At 40.2% G+C, this 15,683-nt stretch overlaps 1 protein-coding gene across 1 annotated transcript in view; it reads right to left on the reverse strand.

Moving 5' to 3' along the window:
• Window positions 1–12,851, reverse strand: part of LOC109622213 (solute carrier family 26 member 10) — a 55,999-nt gene extending 43,148 nt beyond the window's left edge. Inside the window, exon 1 of the mRNA XM_062856314.1 lies at window positions 12,134–12,851. The gene's annotated coding sequence lies outside the window, so the exon portion shown is untranslated. The remainder of the gene's footprint in view (window positions 1–12,133) is intronic.
• Window positions 12,852–15,683: the final 2,832 nt, after the last annotated feature.

Below are 15,683 nucleotides of genomic sequence, written 5' to 3' on the forward strand. Positions count from 1 at the left end.
ACGTATCGTTTGGAGTTTTCCCTTCCTCTAACAATACCTGAGTTGCTCAACTAATCTTCCTTACCCACCCCTCGGTTGTCGTAAGGACGTGGCCAGGTCAGTTCTCGTCCATTGGAGGATTGCGTTAGTCTTGTCTAAGAGTCAGAGAATAATCCCAAATCTTTGCGCTTTTGTTCGAACGGGAAGGAGGCAACCCCTATAACCGCGGTCTAGGACTGTACCACCTACGAATTTGTTGCGACTTGCTTAATGCTAATGGCAATGAAAGTTGGTCAACTAGATGTCTATAAATGGTTCAAATTTGACAGCTAGTTGTTGTTTCTAAGTTGTCAATTTCAATATATTGTTAAAGGCAATAGTTTTCGATTTCAACAACCCAAATTGATAAAGATAAAGGTGATAAGGGAACGTTCAAAAATTACGTCCAACATTTGGGGGGGTCTAGAAAAGTGTGACAATATGTGTATTGGATATAGGAAAATAGCGTGACAGAGGGGGGGGGGTCTAGAAATCCCGAAAAACGATGGACGTAATTTTTCAATCTTCCCTAAACATTTCTACTGTAGATATCTGATTCTGAACACAAGAATTGGTCGGTCGTTATCTCGAAGATGTTTCGCAAAGTCGTTGGAACTTCCATGGATTTCAATTTATACCCAGACAACCAGTAATCGTATAAGATGTTGCATAAGATGATAAAGTGGAGACCATATGCGTGCATGCGGGCTGCAAAACGGTGAGTCGATAAGGAGAGCGTCCAATATAGCTCTGGTCCTCACAAGTTCCTACCTCATGCTTCCACGGGTCAAGCGATGACAAAGACCGCCAGCTAAGAGTTGTGTGCTTAACTGGTAGTGCAGCCTGAGCACTGTTGTCCTTCTGACTTCAGCTAGATTGAGGAGGTACGACCCGAGCGTCTGTTCACCAAGGAGGTGCGGCTCAAACAGCGTCTGTTCTGGCATCCAGCGGCTGAGTAAGAAACGCTGCACCACGCCCAGCTAGATCCAAGGTGGTAGCCCCATCAGCGTGGTCGTCCCAGTGTTGGTTGGGACGTTAAACAGAACTGGCACGATGGCCCTCCGGCGAGACAGGAGTGTTGGCGTAGGCCCAATAAGCCACCCGTAAAAATCCCCATTGCGAATAACATAGGAGAAAATACGACTCGATACAATCGGCAAAGACCCACGCGACGAAATAAGGACTACGATTGGAAACTTGGAACATGGAATTGCAAGTCACTAGGTTTCGCAGGATGTGACAGGATAATTTACGACGAACTACATCCCCGCAACTTCGACATCGTGGCGTTGCAGGAACTTTGTTGGACTGGACAGAAAGTGTGGAAAAGCGGGCATCGAGCAGCTACCTTCTACCAAAGCTGTGGCACCACCAATGAACTGGGAACAGGATTTATAGTGTTGGGCAAGATGCGGCAACGTGTGATCGAGTGGGCAGCCGATCAACGCAAGGATGTGCATGTTGAGAGTTAAGGGCCGTTTCTTCAACTACAGCATCATCAACGTCCACTGCCCACACGAAGGGAGACCCGATGACGAGAAAGAAGCGTTCTACGCGCAGTTAGAGCAATCATACGATGGTTGCTCGCCGCGTGACGTGAAAATCGTTGTCGGCGACATGAACGCGCAGGTAGGAAGGGAGGAAATGTACAGACCGGTAATCGGGCGAAACAGCCTGCATCGAATGACCGTATCGAATGACAACGGCCAGCTATGCGTTAACTTTGCAGCCTCCCGTGGTATGGTAGTCCGAAGCACCTTCTTCCCCTGCAAAGATATCCACAAAGCGACCTGGAGATCACCCGACCATCAAACAGAAAACCAAATCGACCACGTTCTAATCGACGGTAAATTCTTCTCAGATATAACCAACGTCCGCACATACCGCAGTGCGAATATAGATTCGGATCACTACTTAGTCGCTGTATGCATGCGCTCAAAACTTTCGACAGTTATCACCACGCCTTTAACATCTTATTCAACATCTTATACGATCACAGGTTGACTGGGTATTAGTATGGGACAAACATCAAAATCTAGCTCCAGTCGACTTTTTAGATCCCATTTAGGTCCCATATGAACTGTACAAAATTTCAGCGCAATCGGTGAAACTATAATTTAGCGCAAGCGGTTCAAAGTTTTCATAGGATTTACTATGGGAAAAGCTACACTTTCGAACAAAAAATTCCAGAGGTAGCCCCTTGTCTCCTTAATTAAAATCGATCAACGCTTCTTGTAGAAAAATCCTTTATGAAACTTTTCTTCGAAGACCGCAAAACGATTGGATGCTTGTGGAAAAAGTTATTGATTTATTACCGATTAGTGATCCAACGAACGGCTTTTTGTTTTGTTTTATTAGCAGCACTGTAGCTGCTGCCTTGGCTGTTGCTGTTTCTGGGGGTGGAGATAATAGAGTTTATAAACTATAGAGAATGAATGTCGCTGCTGTTCCCTTTGTTCTCGCTCGCAAACATGTCGGGTATCTATCTGTCAAACTGCATACTTTTTCGCTTTGACACTTATAGCCCGGCCTATCTCCGCCAGCAAGAGATGTTTCGGCAGCGACGCCAGCGACATTCTTCCTCTATAGTTTATTAACTCTATTGTGGAGATGCCTCCCAACAATGGCAGCAGCAGTGCTGCTGGTAAAACAAAACACGAACGATTTGTTGGATCACTAATCGGTAATAAATCAATAACTTTTTCCACAAGCATCCAATCGTTTTGCGGTCTTCGAAGAAAAGTTTCATAAATGATGTTTCTACAAGAAGCGTTGATCGATTTGAATTAAGGAGACAAGGGGCGACCTCTGGGATTTTTTGTTCGAAAGTGTAACTTTTCCCATAGTAAATCCTATGCAAACTTTGAACCGCTTGCGCTAAATTATAGTTTCACCGATTGCGCTGAAATTTTGTACAGTTCATATGGGACCTAAATGGGATCTAAAAAGTCGACTGGAGCGAGGATTTATTTTTTCCATACAAGCGTGTCCCATACTACTGGGTATTGGTTACACATGTTTGGAAAATAAGAGGAACGCTACCAACGACCAAACTTTTCCATGAACATCCACTTAAAAATGGGGCACACATTGAGGTAATAAGTAAACAAATCGATTTTTTTTTATTTTAATGGAATCAAGTTTTACTTAAATGGGTTTCAAGGTTGCAAAAAGTGTAAGGAGGGCGAGATATTTAGAGTACGCAGTTCAAACTTTTCTTGAGCACAAATCTAGAGAACCGTCAAACGAATCTGGCTGAAAATGTAACTCAATGTTTACTGTGCGGAAGCAAGCATCAAGTTATATTTTCAGCCAGATATGTGAAAAAAATGGAGCAATGTACTCCAAATACCTTGTCCTTAAAGTAAGGTCATGAGGAAATTGGCACAAATTTCCCAAACAAAGAAAAACGTGCCTTTGGAGGCGACCTACTGATACTTGAAGGTCATAAGGAGCATCAGGGGGCTTTCAAGGAGGTTTCAAGAGGATTTCAGGCGCTTCAAGGCGTTTCAGAGGGCTTCAGGAGATTTGAGAAAGATTTTCTGGGAGTTCAAAGGCTTCCAGGGACCTTCAGGGTCGTTTCCGGGAGGTTTCAAGTTAGTTACAAAACATCTCAGAAGGTTTCAGAGGGAATTCACTGGCTATCGAAGGAGTTTTAGAGGGAATCAGAGGCGATTCAATACGTTTAAATGCGTTTATGGAATTACCGGTGATTTGCAGAGGTTCCCGGAAATTTTAAGGGACTAAACAGGACTTTAGGTGTGCTTCGGGGTGAGTTTCGAGGCGTTTCACGAAGTTTCAGGAAACTTCCCGAGGATCGTAGGAGGCTCCACGCAGATAAACTTCATGGAGATTTCAAGGGGTTTGCAGAGGCGTTTCCAGACGTTTCAAGCTGTTTCAGGGTGTTTCAGGGACTTCAGAGGGAACTTAGGGGTGTTTGAGCTCGTACCACAAGCATCAGCGTTGTTGACTATTTCGACAACACCTAAGCATAGCGACGACGACAAATAGAACCACAGATCTCGTTACTCGACCTGGACCCCCTTTCTGAAGGATATACTTTTGCTAAGGAAACATCCATAAATGACGTTGAATTGTAGGAGGAGGGAAAGTCTACAGGATGAATTATATATTAGGTGTGGGTCGACAAGCTACTAGGGAGAGCAAAAAATAGCCAAAATATGCTACATTTATGGATGTTCTGTAATATAGAATTAAAAAGCAACCGAGAAAAAATAAGGTACACTGGAGAAAGTTGAAACGGGTGGGGCAAGATGAAACGCGAAGTTTTGAAAAGGATTTCAATACAATTTGCAAAATTTATCATTACCAGAAAATTGATTGATTCAGAAATTATGAGTATAATCACCTTATCCTGCTGTTTCATCTTGCCCCACCCATTTTAACTTGCCCCCGTGTACCTTATTTATAATCCTTACGAAAATCCTTCAGCAAGTGTACTAATGGCAATAAAACTCACAGCATAGTTTCTACTACGTGAAAAAAAACCTGAAATTCGTACAATTTTATTTAACAGGGAAAACCTGGAAAACTTAGGGAATATCTCGAATACCTAGGGAAATTTTTCACCGATGAAAAATAAATCATTGGGTCGTATGAGTAAAAAGTTACGAACTTCACCTCTTGTGGATCTACTCTAGTCTACACATACACAATCATACATTTAAAGAATCCTGGAAAATGATAGAATCGACTACCTCTACCATTTATCTTGTCATTCTTAATGCTTGCAGTACATCGAAAATGCATTACAAGCATTAAAGCGACCAGGCCTACTGTGAGCTGTGCATAGTTATTGATTCAACAATAAAACCATTAAGCCGAGACATCTCGTACAAACCACTCAGTTTTATATAGAAAGCCATCTGGATCTACACAAAGAAGTAAAGTCCATTGTTGGTATGATCAAAAAAGTTTTCGAATATATAATGTTTACTTCTTTCGAACATGAGCTTCGACACGGTACATGTTTGATTCTTGCTGGAAGCTTATGGTTCCGTGAATAAGTTGCAGATTCGAAAAGCAGCTTATAGCAAGAAGTAGGGTAGGTAATCAAAATTTGAACCAAATTGCGGCTTTCTGAAGTAGTGCAAATTTTAAGTGATTTTTTCTCCCACATGGAAATAATTTACTACGGCAAAATCGTATGTACATGAAAGCCACGGGTATAAACTTTCTGTTAAATGGTAAAAAGTTTGTATTTGCACCGAATTTCATTGAAATATTTGATTTTTCATCAACAATGATTTTAATCTTAATTTGAACCATCGTAATCATAATTTGAACCAATTTCAATCTTAATTTGAGCTACTGGCGACAGCAGCTCGAGTAACTCACAAAACAGCCAATTCCATGCTTAACAATGAAAAATCACATGAATTTGCTAATTCTCATACCTATTTTTCATTAGGTAGTGGAATCTCAACTCAGAATGTTCGAAATTCTTTAGGAATTTGGAAACTAAATTTGGATTTTTTCATCCCCCAAGAGTAAACAAAGCAACCACTAGCGCAATCTACAGGCCAACACTAGAAGCTCACCCCCGTTTACTAGTTCAAATTTAGATTACAAATGGTTCAACTTAAGATAACATTCTCCAAGTAAGAATTAGTTAAATTTGATAATTTTATGTCAAATAATGCGGAATATTATTCGGTTGGTCGATTCTACGATAAATAAGCTTTCATTTGACGTGTTCACATATTGCGTGTAATACAATGAATGAGCTGTACGAGTGCACCGAAAATGTGCTTTCTCTTAGGGGAAATGGGTGAAATCACAGTGATTTTACAAATGCCTCTTTTCCTTGACAAAAACGCTTTTTTCAATGCTTTTCAAATCCATGTTATCAGGTTATATTATCGAAAGCTGTTAAACATCTTTTTCGGGACAATATTTAAATTAAAATTACAATTTGACTAGTTCAAAGTTTGATTTCTTACCCTAATCTAGATAACCATGTTAGAGGAACAGGGGGAGAGTTCCATGCGTACGCGGATTAATTTGGAAGTTTAAATTCGTCTAAAAAATTCCTCCACAAGGATTTCTTCCAGAAAATCCGTCATTGTTTTTCTTGAACTTGTTTGGAAATACCTTTTGCGGTGTCTTTCAGGATTTCTCGCATCGGTTTATTTTCACGCAATTCTTCTTGGCATTCTTTTTTGAATTCCTTCAGGAGATTCTTCCAGATTTCTACCTTTTTTCGTGAGGTTTTCCCGGTATTGCTCTCAAAGTCGCTCGTGGAGTTTTTCCCGGAGCCTCCTGCGTTTTGCAAAAAAAAAAATGTACATTGTTTTTTTTTTTTGATATATCTCGAGATGTCCACAAGAATTTCTCTCAGGATATATATCAGATTTTATCGATTAGAGTTTCTGTCGGGACTCCGCAATTGCTTTCGGTGTTTCTCTTGGAACTTCTTCAAGAAATCTCACCGAGATTTTTCCCAGAGTTTCTACCAGAGTAATTTCTGGGATTTATACTAGAGCTCTTCCGAGGATTTCTCTAGGAGTTTTTCTCGAGTTTTCTGCAAGAGCTCCATCCGGGATTACTTCCAAAGTTTCTCCTGCAATTTCTTCCGAGATATTTCCGTGAGCTTTCTTCTATAGTTGGTCCCTGGATTACTACAGGAGCTTCAGCCTGGGTATTTCCTAAAGGTTCTCGCGATATTTCTTTTAAAGTTTTACATGAGATTTTTCTCGGAGTTTCTCACGGAACTTTTTTCAGAAGTGCCTTTTGGGATTTCTGTAAGAGCGATTCCTAAATTTTCTAATGGAGTTCTTCCCGTGATATCTTTCAGCACTTTTTTTTCAGATTTTCCTCCTGATAGTTTTATGGATTTCTTGCAATGATCCTACTGAGTTTTTAACAGATTTTCTCAGGATTATTTCCAGAGCTCCTCCCAGCACTTTTGCTGGAAATTGTCCCGAGATTCGGGGTGCTCCTTTGGGAATTTTTTGATAGTTGCTCCCGGAGTTCTTACAGGGATTCTTCCAGGAGTTTTCCTCGGAATGTCTTCGGGGATAACCTAAATACAAAATTCCTTGTTCCCAGAGTACAATCGGAAGGAATCCATGTGAAATCTGAAACTGAGAAACATGAGAAACTCTGCCAAGACCTATTGAAGAAATCTCGAAAGGAATTTTAGAAAAATATCCGAGAGATACTGTTGGGAAGCTATCTCGGAAAACCACTAAAAGAAATTCATGAAGGAACTTTCGATCAATTTTGGAAGAATCTCCGGGAGAATCCAGCGAGAAACACTGGAAACACATCGAGAATATCTTTGGCAGAAATCCCAGGAGGTACACCATCAGAGACCTGGTAGAAATTTAATGTAGCAATCTTGGGAGGAATTCTGGAAGAAATCTCAGGAACAAATCTCAGAAATACCGAAATTATCTCGGAAGTCGCGGGACAAATTCTGTGTAAAACTGCGTAAGAATTTAAAAATTTAATGGCGGTATAAATCCAAAAAGGAAATCTGGAAGGCATTCGACCGATAATCATAAGTAGAATTTCTAAAGAAATTCTCAAAGGAATTCTGAATGGATTTCTAAACAATTCTCTGAAGGAACTCCTAATCATTGAAAGAGTTCTTGAGAAGTGTTCATTGGAATACAGTACAGTAGAACATATGTTCTCGTAACGCTTATTTCAATCGTGATTTGTGGAGCGGACCTGGTGTGATGGTTAGAACACTTGACTATCAAGCCGAGGAGCTGGGATCGAATCCCACTCCCGACATACTCACAAAATGTGAGTTCTTCCTTCGGAAGGGAAGTAAAGCGTGGGTCCCGAGATGAACTAGCCTAGGGCTAAAAATCTCGTTAATACAGATAAAAAAAAATCGCAATTTGTTCCAAGTGATACGTCTGTTTGTCTGTGTTCACCATTTGGTATTTTAGTAAACCATTGTCGACGTTTAATATCGCCGAATTGCCGAAAAGATCTATAAGCAAATGAAACCGAGGATGATTAGAAAATAAAATCATATCAATGCATATACAAGGAAAATTCTCTTTCGAATTTACAAGAAATCCGTTATTTCATCATACCTATCCCAAAAGGTAAAATACAGATTTAACCCTCGAGCAGTCGCTTTCTTCACTACCTGCAGCGACACCGCACTCACGCTGTGTACCACAAGCGTGCATTTTTCATGGTGCGTGTACTCAGTACACGACGCGACCGCTCCCGGGTTAATATCTATTTGTATTGAATACTAGCTGTCCCGGCAAACTTCGTCTTGCCAAGCTGTGGTGGTTTGACAATTGTTGAGGTCATCGCACTCTAGATTGATTTCATTTCGATCACGCTGAATTTCTCCCCGGCTCATGAAAAATCAGTAATTTCACAATTTTTATACTTTTTTAAATAATTTTCGTAACTTTTTCTGCATATAAACACAGCCACCATGAATACGAATCGAGCCGTGCAAGAGTCATGCTGATCGGTTCATCCGTTCTTGAGTTTTGTTGCCTCAAAGGAACTTCAAACTCATTTTTATATATATAGATAACCCAAAAAAAATAAGTCTTTCGCATAAGTTAACCATTCAATGGCCGCTCTGTTGTATTTGCTCAAACAAATGCACTTGTTGAACACAGTCCCAACGTGATGTCGCCTCAAGGGATTGGTTGAGCAACAGTCAACAGATTGAAAACCCTCCCCGAGCCATTCTACCTTAGTGGCAATGCAATATATTGATAAACCAAAATGAGTTTTGTATTCTAGACATGAATTATAAAAGATATTTCATATGCTTCTTCTTCTTCTTCTTCTTGGCGTAACATCCTCACTGGGACAAAGCCTGCTTCTCAGCTTAGTGTTCTAAGAGCACTTCCACAGTTATTAACTGAGAGCTTCCTCTGCCAATGACCATTTTGCATGTGTATATCGTGTGGCAGGCACGAATATACTCTATGCCCAAGGAAGTCAAGGAAATTTCCTTTACGAAAAGATCCTGGACCGACCGGGAATCGAACCCGTCACCCTCAGCATGGTCATGCTGAATACCCGCGCGTTTACCGCCTCGGCTATATGGGCTATATGCTTACGTTAAGAAATAAAAAATTCAAAAATGTTCAATCATTCCGCAACCATGTGTCTCCATTCTTTTTTTTAACCCATTTTTTCGTTCTTACCGCAGTTTTGTGCAGACAGTGACATACATCCCCAAAAACGAGACAAGATTGGGGACATTTTTGAATGATCTAACAATACAACAACTGTTAGCAAAAATTACGATTGAATGTTGTAATGCCAAAGTAACAAGTATCCCAAAAAAAAAGCAACAAAATTTCTAGATTTCAATATCAGCTGTATGGTATACACCAGAGATGCCAGATATACGGATTAATCTGTATTATACAGATTTTTGACCTTCTATATAGACAAGATACAGAGTAAAGAAAAATACAGATTTTGGAGATGTGATGCAGATTTCTCCAGAAACCATGATAAAATGCTCTGTATTGATACAGATTTTTAATAAAATATTCTGGCATCTCTGGTATACACTGCGCTTTTGAAATTATGGTTTGAAATAAAGGTGATTAAAACAAATCATTCGGCACCCTATTTTTATTCAATAGGACAGATCGGTGATGTACTAGATTTGTAGTAATGAGCTGAATTTTAGTATGGTGAGAAGGTCAATTCTCCGTTTCTGCAATGAAATGGTGAAAAACGCGTGGGTATTATGATTTCTTGCCTAATTTGATGCTGTTTGAGCAAAAGTTTTGGCAACAGTGTTGTTATTTTCTCCGTTTCTTGCGACATAAACAACATAGTTATCCAAAGTTTTGCTCAAACAGCATCAAACTAGGCAAGAAATCATAATACCCACGCTTTTTGCACCATTTCATTGCAGAAACGGAGAATTGACCTTCTCACCATACTAAAATTCAGTTCATTACTACAAATCTAGTACTACACCGAACGTGCCCCATTCAGTTGAAAATTTGGATTTTTCTTTTTCCGTTTTTCTTTATTATCCAGTTCCAACCTGGGTTGGAGCTGGATCAGATCACAGTTTCAACTCCTACCCAACATGGGTTCGCTTGCACTGCAATTTGTTTTACGTTTGCTTGTTTACGCATTTTCCAACCCAGATTAAAGAAACGGCATAAGTTGAAATCTTTTCAACGTAATTTAGAATTTCTTTGATATTTACGTTAGGCTACTATCAATTGTTTGAACATGCACTGCCTAGTACGCGTGACAGGATCACAATTGTGCTCATTCTGCGAATGGAGTGACGTGACATAAGTCGGAGTCGTATACCGAGGTGAGGAATCGCGACTCGAATGAAGTGACTCTCCATTTGATTTACACAGCGAGTCACTTCATTAGACTGCCCATATTCGCATAGTCGATGTAACCACCATTGGCAATGCCACCGTACAAAAGCTAATATCTAACGCGTGTGAATATTTGTGACCAGTTTTATCAAAAAGATCACAAGATCTAACCCTTAGTTAGATGCCAACGCGAAAAAAATCTTGAACTTTATATTTATTCATTGTTAAAATTCCAAAAGTATGTTGAAAGGTACACTGGCGCTTACATCGACTATGCGAATATGGGCAGTAGAGTCGAGATTTGTCACCTCGATGTACGAATCCGACTTTTGTCACGTCACTCTATTCGCAGAATGACCACAAATATCATTTCTAGTGCCATATTTCACGAGTTATGGTCAAAATTGTCATAGGCGGCTGGCAGATTAATCCAAGGTATGGTTAGGTTCCACCTAAAATTTCTCGAATATATCTACTATGAACTCTGTACAAACTTTTATAGAAATCTCTTTTGGGAGTTTGTCATGTATGCCGATTAAATACATACATGAAATGATGAGCAACGAGCACACTTGTGAAAAGTACACTCACTTTTCGCATCGTTTTCACACTAGAATATCAAATCAAGATCTTTCTTACAAATGAATCATTTTTTTTACGTTCGCTAATTGTGCTAGATTCAAACTATTCCATACCAACTTTTATACTTTTTGTAAGTTTTATAAATTCTTTTTTCTCGATTTATAATCCATTTCGAATGAGCAAAAATATATCCTTTTGAAAAAGACCACAGCTACATTTGATCCCGCGGGCCCAAAATTTTGAAAATCCGGCCCTGTGTAGAATTAACACCGATTCGACACTGATTCTTCATTAGGGCCTAACTGACATTTTCGATTTCTCTTCATCGATCCTCTCTTAGTGTTACATATTACAGAATGTGTATTGAGTTTTACCAAAATTTTTGGATTGAAATGGGCTTCGTGGCCGTGCGGCTAGAGGCGTCAGTCATCTGGACGTTTCGTAAGCCTCGGAGTGTGGGTTCGATTCCCGCTCCAGTCGGGGAAAACTTTTCGTCAAACGGAAAATTCTCCACTGGGCCACTGGGTGTTATGTGTGTTGTCCGTTGTCATATGTTAGTGCTTGTTCAGTCTGTACAACCTCTGGTTGAAGACGGTGTAGTGTCTTTTAAAGTCAGTTAGACCCTTATGAAAAATCACTATCGAATTATTAGTTTAAGTATTTCACCTCTTATGCAGGGCTTTTTTATACGTTATTCAAGTTATAGATATTGGGTTTTGTATAGGGTATCGCGCCACTTGGGCGGTGGCTTCTATATTCGTCTGTTTTCCACTATAACTCAGTCAATTTTGAACCAATTGACTTGAAATGTTGTACACGGGTAGATACTATACCTATCTCACCACATTCCAAAAGTTGTGTCAATTGGTTCAAATTTGAATGAGTTATAGTGGAAAACAGACGAATATAGAAGCCACCGCCCAAGTAGCGCGATTCCCTACCTGAGTTTGGTATTCTACAGCTATTTTCCCCTGCTCGGGTACAAAACCATAATTAATAGACTAGAACTTCCACGACAAAATCCGCTTAGACCTTGGACCATAGTTGATTGCATGCAGCTAAGTAATAGTTGATTTACGTGCTGTAATTTTCCATAGATCACTCGAAAAAACTGTTTCTAAAATCACCACCATTGTTCACTATGCTCGCTCCTATTGCCTACATTCGCATCGACAATTGATTTAATTACGCTAACCCTAGCAATAACCTACCGCAAGCTGAAAGATGCCCTTCAATCGTCAATCGAAGGCAAAAACCGTTAAAAACGTTCCGGTCACGACACCGTACTAAATCGCCGCAGGCCAACCAGTAGTGGGTACAGCAGGTCAACACTTCTTGTAGCACTCGCACAAACCGTTCAGTCACCTATACTGCCGTTGCCGCAGCCGCCACCTGTTGATCACTCACGTGGAAAACTGCCACAACCCACGCTTTGCACAACACCAATAAACCGCGTCCAAAGGAATTAACCAAAAATTTCACACTACACCCCGACAATTCACCACACTTGCGCCCTTTTCCTGTGTTTACGTTCCGCACTTAATCAAACAAAAATTGCCATATTTCTTCCCGCAGACTAAACCCAAGTGGCACACGTGCGTTTCCCATAAGCCTGCTGCGCCTAACTACTAAGCTTGAGAAACTAGTCCAACAGCCGCTCCGTCTCCCACCGATCAGAGAGGAAGCAGAGAAGAACTCCGATCGGTTCGAACTTTTAAACCCAACTGCGATCGACCTGCGCTGGCTGGCTGCGATATTGGATTGTTGTGGTCGGACGAAACTCCTTCACTTGGACTTGGATTGGTCGCCCTCAATATATCAAGCGACGGACGAGACGAGACCAAAACCGAGACAATCTCCGTCCGATGGACGGACGATGGAGGTGACTCGACCGACGATTCGCTCAGACAGAATGCGAACCTTGCGAACACCTCGCTGAGATCGGACAAGCCAAGCGGGTGACGAACGCCTAGATAGATATGGAAAGGCATGAATCAGCATAGGAGATGAGACCCTTTTTATGTTTGGCTTCTTGTTCGGCGGGAAGTGGCCTGCACGCGTGCATGTGGAGAGCCTTTCGTTATCAGCAGCATACGAGAGTTGTAAATTTAGGACCATTGGTGCGCAGAGATAAGTGCAAATTGGAAATTGCTGTGATGGGCGCACCGAAGATCGTTCTTCGAGAGCTGGATTAGCGTGGCAAGGACTCAAAACGGAATGGACTAAAGACAGGGGAAGTAGGGGTGAAATGCACAAGGTGGTATTTTACGGCAATGAGGCACGTTCGGTGTAGTAATGAGTTGAATTTTGGTATGATGAGAAGGTTAATAGAACAGATCGGTGAAGTACTAGATTTGTAGTAATGAGCTGAATTTTAGTGTGGTGAGAAGGTCAATTCTCCGTTTCTGCAATGAAATGGTGCAAAAAGCGTGGGTATTATGATTCCTTGCCTAATTTGATGCTGTTTGAGCAAAACTTTGGGTAAATGTGTTGTTGTTTTCTCCATTTCTTGCAACTTAAACAACATAGTTATCCAAAGTTTTGCTCAAACAGCATCAATTTAGGCATGGAATCATAATACCCACACTTTTTCCACCATTTCATTGCAGAAACGGAGAATTGACCTTCTCACCATACAAAAATTCAGCTCATTACTACAATTCTAGTACTTCACCGATGGTGCCCTATTGACCTTCTCACCATACTAAAATTCAGCTCATTACTACAAATCTAGTACTTCACCGATCTGTCTTATTCCAGAGGAAAACCTCCAAATTTCTGAAACAAATTTGAAGGAAACTGTAGGAATCTCTGAAGGGAAACCCGGAAATATTAATAATACACAGAAATAACTGTTGTGTAATATTACATCTGAACTGCTGCAGAAACGGAGAATAGGAAGCAATCAGTGAAGTACTAGATTGAAAGTAGTGAGCTGGATTTTTGTATGGTGAGATGATCAGTTCTCCGTTTCTGCAATGAAATGGTGCAAACAGCTTGGGTTATATGATTTCTTGCCTAATTTGATGCTGTTTGAGCAAAAGTTTGGGTAACTGTGTTGTTGTTTTCTTCATTTATTGCAACATAAACAACATAGTTATCCAAAGTTTTGCTCAAACAGCATCAAATTAGGCAAGGAATCATAATACCCACGCTTTTTGTACCATTTCATTGCAGAAACAGAGAACTGACCTTCTCACCATACAAAAATTCAGCTCATTACTACAAATCTAGTACTACACCGAACGTGCCCCATAGGACAGATCAGTGAAGTACTAGATTTGTAATAATGAGCTAAGTTTTAGTATGGTGAGAAGGTCAATCCTTCGTTTCTGCAATGAAATGGTGCAAAAAGTGTAGGTATTATGATTCCTTGCCTAATTTGATGCTGTTTGAGCAATACTTTGGGCAATAGTGTTGTTGTTTTCTCCATCTCTTGCCATATAAACAACATAGTTATCCATAGTTTTGCTCAAACAGCATCAAATTGGGCAAGGAATCATAATACCCACGCTTTTTGCACTATTTCATTGCAGAAACGGAGAATGAGGCACGTTCGGTGTAGTACTAGATTTGTAGTAATGAGCTGAATTTTTGTATGGTGAGAAGGTCAATAGGAGGCAATCAGTGAAGTACTAGATTGAAAGTAGTGAGCTGGATTTTTGTATGGTGAGATGATCGATTCTCCATTTCTGCAATGAAATGGTGCAAACAGCGTGGGTTATATGATTTCTTGCCTAATTTGATGCTGTTTGAGCAAAAGTTTGGGTAACTGTGTTGTTGAAGTTGCAAGAAATAAATAATACAACAACACAGTTACCCAAACTTTTGCTCAACCAGCATCAAATTAGTCAAGAAATCATAATACCCACGCTGTTTGCACCTTTTCATTGCAGAAATGGAGAATCGATCATCTCACCATACAAAAATCCAGCTCACTACTTTCAATCTAGTACTTCACTGATTGCCTCCTATTCCCCGTTTCTGCAATGAAATGGTGTAAAAAGCGTGGGTATTATGATTCCTTGCCTAATTTGATGCTGTTTGAGCAAAACTTTGGATAACAATGATGTTTATGTTGCAAGAAATGGAGAAAACAACAAAACTGTTGCCCAAAGTTTTGCTCAAACAGCATCAAATTAGGCAAGGAATCATAATACCCACGCTTTTTGCACCATTTTGTTGCAGAAACGGAGAATTTACCTTCTCACCATACTAAAATTCAGCTCATTACTACAAATCTAGTACTTCACCGATCTGTCCTATAGGAAGCAATTAGTGAAGTACTAGATTGAAAGTAGTGAGCTGGATTTTTGTATGGTGAGATGATCAATAGGACAGATCGGTGAAGTACTAGATTTGTAGTAATGAGCTAAATTTTAGTATGGTGAGAAGGTATTTCTCCGTTTCTGCAATGAAATGGTACAAAAAGCGTGGGTATTATGATTCCTTGCCTAATTTGATGCCGTTTGAGCAAAACTTTGGGCAACAGTGTTGTTGTTTTCTCCATTTCTTGCAACATAAACAACATAGTTATCCAAAGTTTTGCTCAAACAACATCAAATTAGGCAAGGAATCATAATACCCACGCTTTTTGGACCATTTCATTGCAGAAACGGAGAATTGACCTTCTCACCATACAAAAATTCAGCTCATTACTACAAATCTAGTACTTCACCGAACGTGCCCCATTCTCCGTTTCTGCAATGAAATCGTGCAAACAGCTTGGGTTATATGATTTCTTGCCTAATTTTATACTGT

This window comes from Aedes albopictus, chromosome 3 (genome assembly GCF_035046485.1).
Source record: "Aedes albopictus strain Foshan chromosome 3, AalbF5, whole genome shotgun sequence".
Lineage (NCBI taxonomy): Eukaryota > Metazoa > Arthropoda > Insecta > Diptera > Culicidae > Aedes > Aedes albopictus.